Genomic DNA, 7,285 nt, shown 5'->3' with positions numbered 1-7,285 from the left:
CATGCACAGAGTGTGAGCTGCTGTGTGAGGACTGACTCCTCAGAGGAGGCTTCATCCCCATGGGCTCTTGTGCCTGTTGAGATCCCCCCGCTTTGGGAGTACTGCTTCTGGGGCTAACTAAGTAGTGCTCTGGTGTGGTCTGAAGCTGGCCTCTGGGTGTGTTGTTTCTGGTGTCTATTGGGAGGGGCTCCCATGCAGGGTAATTTCAGCCTTGCCTGTTACTGGCCTTCAGCTATCTGGTAGGAACCACAAAGCTATATGTGGTTGGCTGCTGCCTGTGTTGCACCTGGAGGCATGTGAGGGTAGCCTTGTTATGAACCAAGAGTGGCTGTCAGCAATAGTGGGTTTGAGGCAGCTTAGCAAAAGGCCCAGGGACCCCTAGGCTTATTGCCACCCACCAGCTGCCCATAAGGCCCAACCACTAAGAGCCTCCTTAGGTGTGCAGGCTGGGCTGGTTGACCTGATGTTAAGAGAGCCCTTGGCAATGCAGCACTAACTGGCTGGGGTGGAGTTTCAAGGAGTCACGAGATGTGGCCAGTGGTTTTTACAAAGTTAATGCAGATTCAGTTCTTATGCCAGTGCCTGGCCTGTGACCCCTTCACACAGTGCACCAAGAATACCACAGCCAGCCACTGCCTCAGGCTTGCAAATCCCTGAGAGTTGCCCAAGAGTGGCTGTGGTACAGGTGAGTCACTGTTCACCACCAAAATCTCCACGGGCGATTGTGGATCATTCATTGCTATAAAAGTCTTTGCAGCTTGTGAGGCAGGGCCAGCCACCCAGGCACCCAGAGGGACTTTGGCAGTGCAGCTCTAGTTGGGCAGGGCAAGGTTCCCTGGAGCTCAGGGGTGTGGTGGGTGGTTTCTACAAAGTCAGCGCAGCCTCAGCTCCTGCACTGGTGCTGGGCCTGTGACCACCACACAAAACCACCCTAAGAACACCACAGCCAGTTACCATTTATCTTAGGCCCTCTGGTTCCCAAGAGCTGCCCAAGAGACCTGCAGCTCAGGTCTTGGGTTACCGCCCACCAGCAAATGTATCCTGGGCTAGCCACCGAGAGCTCACATCCATAGCAAGAAAGCTTCCACATCCTGTGGGGCTGGGCGAGCAGCTCAGTAGTCAAGAATTTCCCAGGTGACATAGCACCATCTGTGTGGGAGATGGGACCCAGGGTGTCACCAAGGCAGTGTGCACACATAGATTCTACCAGACCAAAGTGGTCCCAGACTTGGACCTTTGGGGGAGGGCTTAACACTGAAAAGATGGCACCCTGCTGTAGACCACACGTGTGTCTGGCTTCACACAGGGACAACCATGGCTGTGTCTCTCTAGCTCCTGTGCTGAAACTACACAACTCAGCCCCTCTCCACATGTCTCAGGCCTCCTGAGCTGCCAGCCCTCCACCAGAGACCAGGCGAGTGTCTGCCAGCAAGAGAGTCCATGTGCTGGTTTTACACAAGGGTATCTGAATTTCCAGCCTTCCTCCACCCCACTGGGAAAGGCAGACAGAGTTCTCACTGATTTTCACTGCCAGTTGCTGTGGGAACCCCTCTTCCCGGCACAGGAGAGCCTAGCATGAGGCTGGGACCCCTCCCTCTTCAGGGGGGCCCTCTGCCACCGAGGTGTCCTTCTGGCGTTCAACCATTATCTTTTGGTTTGAGATCAGCCCATTTTACATCTCTGCTCCTCCTACCAGTCTCCATGTAGCCTCTTCTTTATATCTTTAGTGTAGGGATTCCTTTCAGCTAGTCTTCAGATGATTCTTGAGGTTGATTGTTCAATAATTTATTTGTAACTTTGGTGTGATCCTGGAAGCCAGTAGGCATAGCATTTTCGTAATCTGCCATCTTGGACCTCTCTCCATTATTAAACTTTCTTAAATTTCCTATTTTCTTAATATAAAAAGATAGAAGTATTGTGAAAATTAAATTACCTAATATACAAAGTAACTGGCACAGATTCTTAATGTACTTTTGAATCCTTTTTCTTTCTGTACTGTCCTGGTAGAACTGGTCCTAGAATCTGGGATGGGAATGAATTGTAATGTATATCAAGCTTCTGCAATTGTGGGCAGAGAAAAATGGCTAGAATTTGGGCACCAGGAAAGAAGGTCTGTATTAGGGATGGTGTATCTCAAATAGTAACACCCAAGATCTACCCTGGGGGAAGTGAAGACAAAAGTCCTTGGCTGTAGAAATTCCTACATAGCATTATAGTACGTCTGCAGAGGCAGGGATAGCATAGGTCTTCCTGTTTTAGAGAGCTGTGCTGATGTGGGGTAAGCAGCCCAAGCCTGAAGAATGGGAAGCCCATGGGTGGGTGGAGTGAGCCCTGGTACTAAACATCAGAGTGATCAGAACCTGGGGTATCCCAGGAAGAATTTCACTTAATCCTGGTCAGGACAACCCCTTCTCCAGTGCCATGATTTTAGGCAGTAGAGTAGTGAACAGAGCCTGCAAGACACACTGTCCCAGATTTGGTAGAAGGGAAAGTAAGACAGCTCCCACACAATGTTAGAGCAAACATGGTCTAGCCAGAGCTTCCCACATTAAGCACAATTGAAATAAAAGAAACAAAAAATTAATTGTAACTATGGCAAACAACCAAAGACAAATATATGAAAACCTATGTATACATAACAAGGGAAAAGAGAAAAGAAAACTAATATAGAAAACATAGAAAGAACCCAGTCTAAAAGAAAACATTACCCAGAAAGCACATTCCTTGGATACATTCTATAGAGAAACTTACTGAAAACATGGCTTTATTAATGCCAGGGCACAAATATAAGATGATTAAAGAGCAGAATGGGATGAAAAGAGGGATTGCTGAAATAAGAATACAAATTGAGAACCAAAACAGCACTTTTACATATCTAATTAATAATTTTGAAGCAGCAAAGAATAGAAAAACTTAAAATTGAATATAGGAGATGGAGTAAAGGTTTGAGATAATTGCAGTGAATGCAAAAGAAAATGACTAAAGGGAAAAGCAATTTCAAAGATTTTTCAAAGAAGAGTTCATATTTTTGATATCATGTGTTTCCTTCCAAAGAGGAGGCCGATTCTATAGTCACATAATCATTTCCATTTGCTTTTACAAAGACTTGAACAAAACGGAAAAGATGAAGGTGAGGTTCTTCACTGAAGTCACTCCTAACTGTTGATGGCCTCTAGAAATGTCTTTTCAGTGCATCGGTGCCATTGTTTTATAAATCCTACCAGTTTTATAAAGAAAAGCAGCAATTCTGGGATGAGTGCAGCCTGAAAAAAATTCTCATCTTTCTCAAATTTCAGTTAGCAGTGTGTAACAGGATGGTGAATGAGACTTTTCTTGTTCTGGAAATTTTGCTAAAACTCCAAAACAGGAATCTAATGAGTGCATCCACATTTTACAGAGAGCAATCAAGAAGCCTGGAGATCTCACCTTTGTATCCTAGTAAAAGATAGCACAGATTAAAAACAAATTTTATAGGTACAAAAGTTATTTAAAAAAACAACAAATTACATGAAATCACACAAAATGGGTGACGGGGTCAAAAGGCACAAACTTCCAGTTATAAAATAAATAAGTCATAGGGATGTAATTTATATAGCCTAGTCAATAGCTAATAATACTGAATTTCAAAATTTAAAGTTCTTAAAAGAATAGATCTTAAAAGTTCTCATCACAAGAAGAAACTTTTTTTAACAATGTATGGCGATGGACGTTAACTACAATTATTTTTTATTTTTTTGATTCATAGAATAAGCATTTATTATCAGAGCACCGGTGGGCTGAGCAGGCAGCGGGTTAACACCTCCCAAAACTGCCTTAACATTCTTAGACCAGCTTGGGGTTTTTAAGGGAAAATCTGGGTGTTCCTTCAGAGGCCACGTGATGGTTCCAGGGGTCTGCATGGAGCTTTCCCTGTGGCCACATTGAAACCGGAGGCCAAACGAGTCTGGGGCCTGTGCTGCCTGTGTCACTCAGCCAATGACCGACACAGAAGTTGGGCCATAGAATAAACATTTATTATCAGAGCACTGGTGGTCTGAGAAGGCAGCAGGTTAACACCTCCAAAAACTGCCTTAACATTCTCAGACCAGCCTGGGATATTTAAGGGAAAATCTGGGCGTTCCTCCAGAGGCCATGTGATGGTTCCAGGGGTCTGCACCGAGCCTCCCCTCTGGCGATGTGGTTCTCCGGTGGCATCAGCAACCCAGGAGCAGTGATGACAGTAACTGCATTCCAAATGGCTGGAGACGAAGGTGCAATCAGAGTCAGGGCACCAAAATGTTACGGGAGTCTTGGTCCTTCTTGTCGACACAGTGAAGAATCAAAGGTCAGCAAGCTGATTAGTATACAAGCAGGGATCATTAGCGATACAGTCTTGGGGAAGAGAAAGGGCCTAGCTCAAGTGGAAAAGAGAGCGAGCGAGCGAGCGAGCGAGCGAGAGAGAGAGAGAGAGAGAGAGAGAGAGAGAGAGAGAGACAGACAGACAGAAAGACAGACAGACACATAGTGAGACAAAGAGAGCAAGAGGGCTAGAGAGGGAGAGGAAGATAGAGGGAGAGGGAGAGAGAGCTTAACTACAATTGTTGTGATCATTTAGCAATATATGTAAATATCGAATCATTATGTTGTACACCTGAAACTAATACAATGTTATCTGTTAATTTTACCTCAATAACAAAAATGTCACATGGAGAGAGCTGAATTTGTCCTGATACTCCAACCATGACCCCCACAGCAGGTATCAGCAAAAGTTATAGGCTTCAAGGATTTTCATTGTGCTTTTATTGGTTCTTGACCTAGCTGAGAATGCTGTGGCTTTTCCCTCCTCATATCCATTCCCTCAAAACCTAAGAAAAATGGGGCCAAAGAGAATGCCTCACAGGAATTGGGGGTGTCTGGAAGACCCGGACATTGGTATCTCAATCATGGCTCAGACGTCTGTTCCCATGGCAGCCTTGCAGATCTTCTCTACAATTATGTAAGTGAGCAGCGGTGGGGCAAAGAGAGAGCAACTACCAGGCAGAGGGAGCAGTAGGGGAGGAGCTTGCACATCCATTGTTTAGGGCCCAAGGAGGTGGGATTTTCCACAGGGCTACCTGATACAAAGGAACCACGTGTGTGTGCTTGATCACTGGTTGATGGCGTTTGAGGTAGAGTCGGAAGCACTAAGCCAGAGGAGTGTTCCACATCAGAAGGCTCTGCAGGGGGGAGGTATCCTCAAAGAGACACGAAAGAGAATTCACCTGTGCTCTCCTCAATGAAACAAGCATTGCAACACCCACATAGAGAGAATGTGTTTGGCTCAGAGAAGACTACAACTGCTCACAGTAGGTAACAGTGCCTTGAGCACTTTTTCTAACCTCTACTTTCTGCTTCAACAAAGAAAAAGCTAGAACCAGAAAAAGGACGCAGTTAGAAGTACAAGGAGCCCAAGTTAGGAGAGGGTTGTGCTTATTGGATATGAAATTAAAGTCTTAAATTTGGGGAGGATTGGGCGGATTATCGACTCTGACTCGGGCTTTCTTGAGAGGTGGGAAAGGGAGACTCAAAAGGGTGGTTACTGGAGACAAAACCTTACCATGTTTGGAGTGTACCAAATTAAGATTGTTCAATTAATCTGTTAACACTTGTATGACATAAAATGCTACTATAGGCATTTTATAGGCTGTTACTTTTACTTATTGTTTGGCATGACTGATACATTTATGGTTAGAAACCATTGAGATTTTTAGTAGTCCTCTTTGAGTTAAACCTCAGGACAGGGATGACTGACTATGTAATTCTTATGATACAAGGAAGCACGTACCTTCTTTAGTACTGATGACTGTTTTTGAAATGAGAAATGTAAGTTTTATTCACAATTCTTTGTTTAAGAATGATCACATCAGTCATGCTCTTAAATCAGATTAATTCAGATGTTAAACCCTCATTTTTCAAGGACATAGAAAGTAAATATCAGTCATGTTTTGGAATTTTTTTTTTGGTCTACATCCCCAAAATTTCCAAAAATCCTATGCAGGCATACCTCAGAGATATTGCAGGTTTGATTCCAGACCACCATAATAAAGCAAGCATAGCAATAAAACAAGTAGTAATTGTTTTGCTGGTGGAGGGTCTTGCCTTCAATTTGGAAAAAAAGCAACATCTGTGAAGCACAGTAAGGCAGAGTGCAATCAAACAAGGTATGCCTGCAGTTTCCACTGTTCCCTCCGAGGCACTGCACCTCTTTCCAGAGCAGAGGTAGGTAGAGCCACAGAGTACATTTAGGCTCTAAGTTTTTGTTTGCATATTTTGAGCAAGGGAAGACTGCTAAACAATGTTTACACAATATTTGCTTGATATGCAGCAGGGTTGGGGCCTTTTTGTGCATTACTTGCCTGGTCGTTTCCACTGGTTTTCCCAGCTCTTTTCCGCTCTGCTGGTAGAAGTGGAGGGTCTGACCCATTCACCCCATCTCTTCCCCTACCTCTCTGAGGCTTTCCACATCTTCCCTTCTGGGGAGGATTCCACATGTTCTGTCCTAGTTGGGTCTTCTTTTCTGTTGCAGTGAAGGGGCAGCACCCCCACTATCAGCTTTTACTTATTAATTCACCATGCTACACAGGCAGTGCTTCTGGAATCCTTGACAAATATAACGAATAGGTAAGAGGGAGAAGAAAACAAAGGGGAGGAAAAAGCGTGGCAATGAAAGTAAGATGAACAAGAAAAAGAAAAAAAGATGGATACAGTAAAATCAGAAAATCAGGGGTGGTAGAATGACATTGGAAGTTGCTTTCAATTTCTCTCTGTGGAACTGGCATTTCTGGGCCACTCTGTGGTTTTCTGGTTTGCATAATTGAACAGATGTAATTGAAAGTATGTATGAATGGCATAACTATGATTGTATATCGGAGTCTCCACAAGTTCACTGTTGTGTGAAAGTGAATGAGCACTAGATTTTGCTAAACTGTTACCCTGCTTTGGCAGCTATTACGCTGTGATAAATGATAGCAGAATTAATTAATTGAAGAGGTTATTATACTATTAGAATGTATTTTCACCAAGCAGTAATAATGATAATTCATTGTTAGTCAATGAGTGTCCACCATTTGCTAATGGAAAATTTCTCTTCTAGTATTATATGTATTGTTTTTGAAACACATCTCGATTAGACCACATATTAGAACTTTATTTATTTGAAGAGAGGCCAACTTTTTCTTTCCACTGAAGGACTAGATTGTCATGAAAGTGTCAGGATCTCCCCATATCAAGCTTGACTTTCTTTTCCTTTGATTACTCTCATCCTATT

The sequence above is a fragment of the Hipposideros armiger genome, unplaced genomic scaffold (assembly GCF_001890085.2).
Source record: "Hipposideros armiger isolate ML-2016 unplaced genomic scaffold, ASM189008v1 scaffold_1103, whole genome shotgun sequence".
Taxonomy (NCBI): Eukaryota; Metazoa; Chordata; class Mammalia; order Chiroptera; family Hipposideridae; genus Hipposideros; species Hipposideros armiger.
This window is presented reverse-complemented; position numbering follows the sequence as displayed.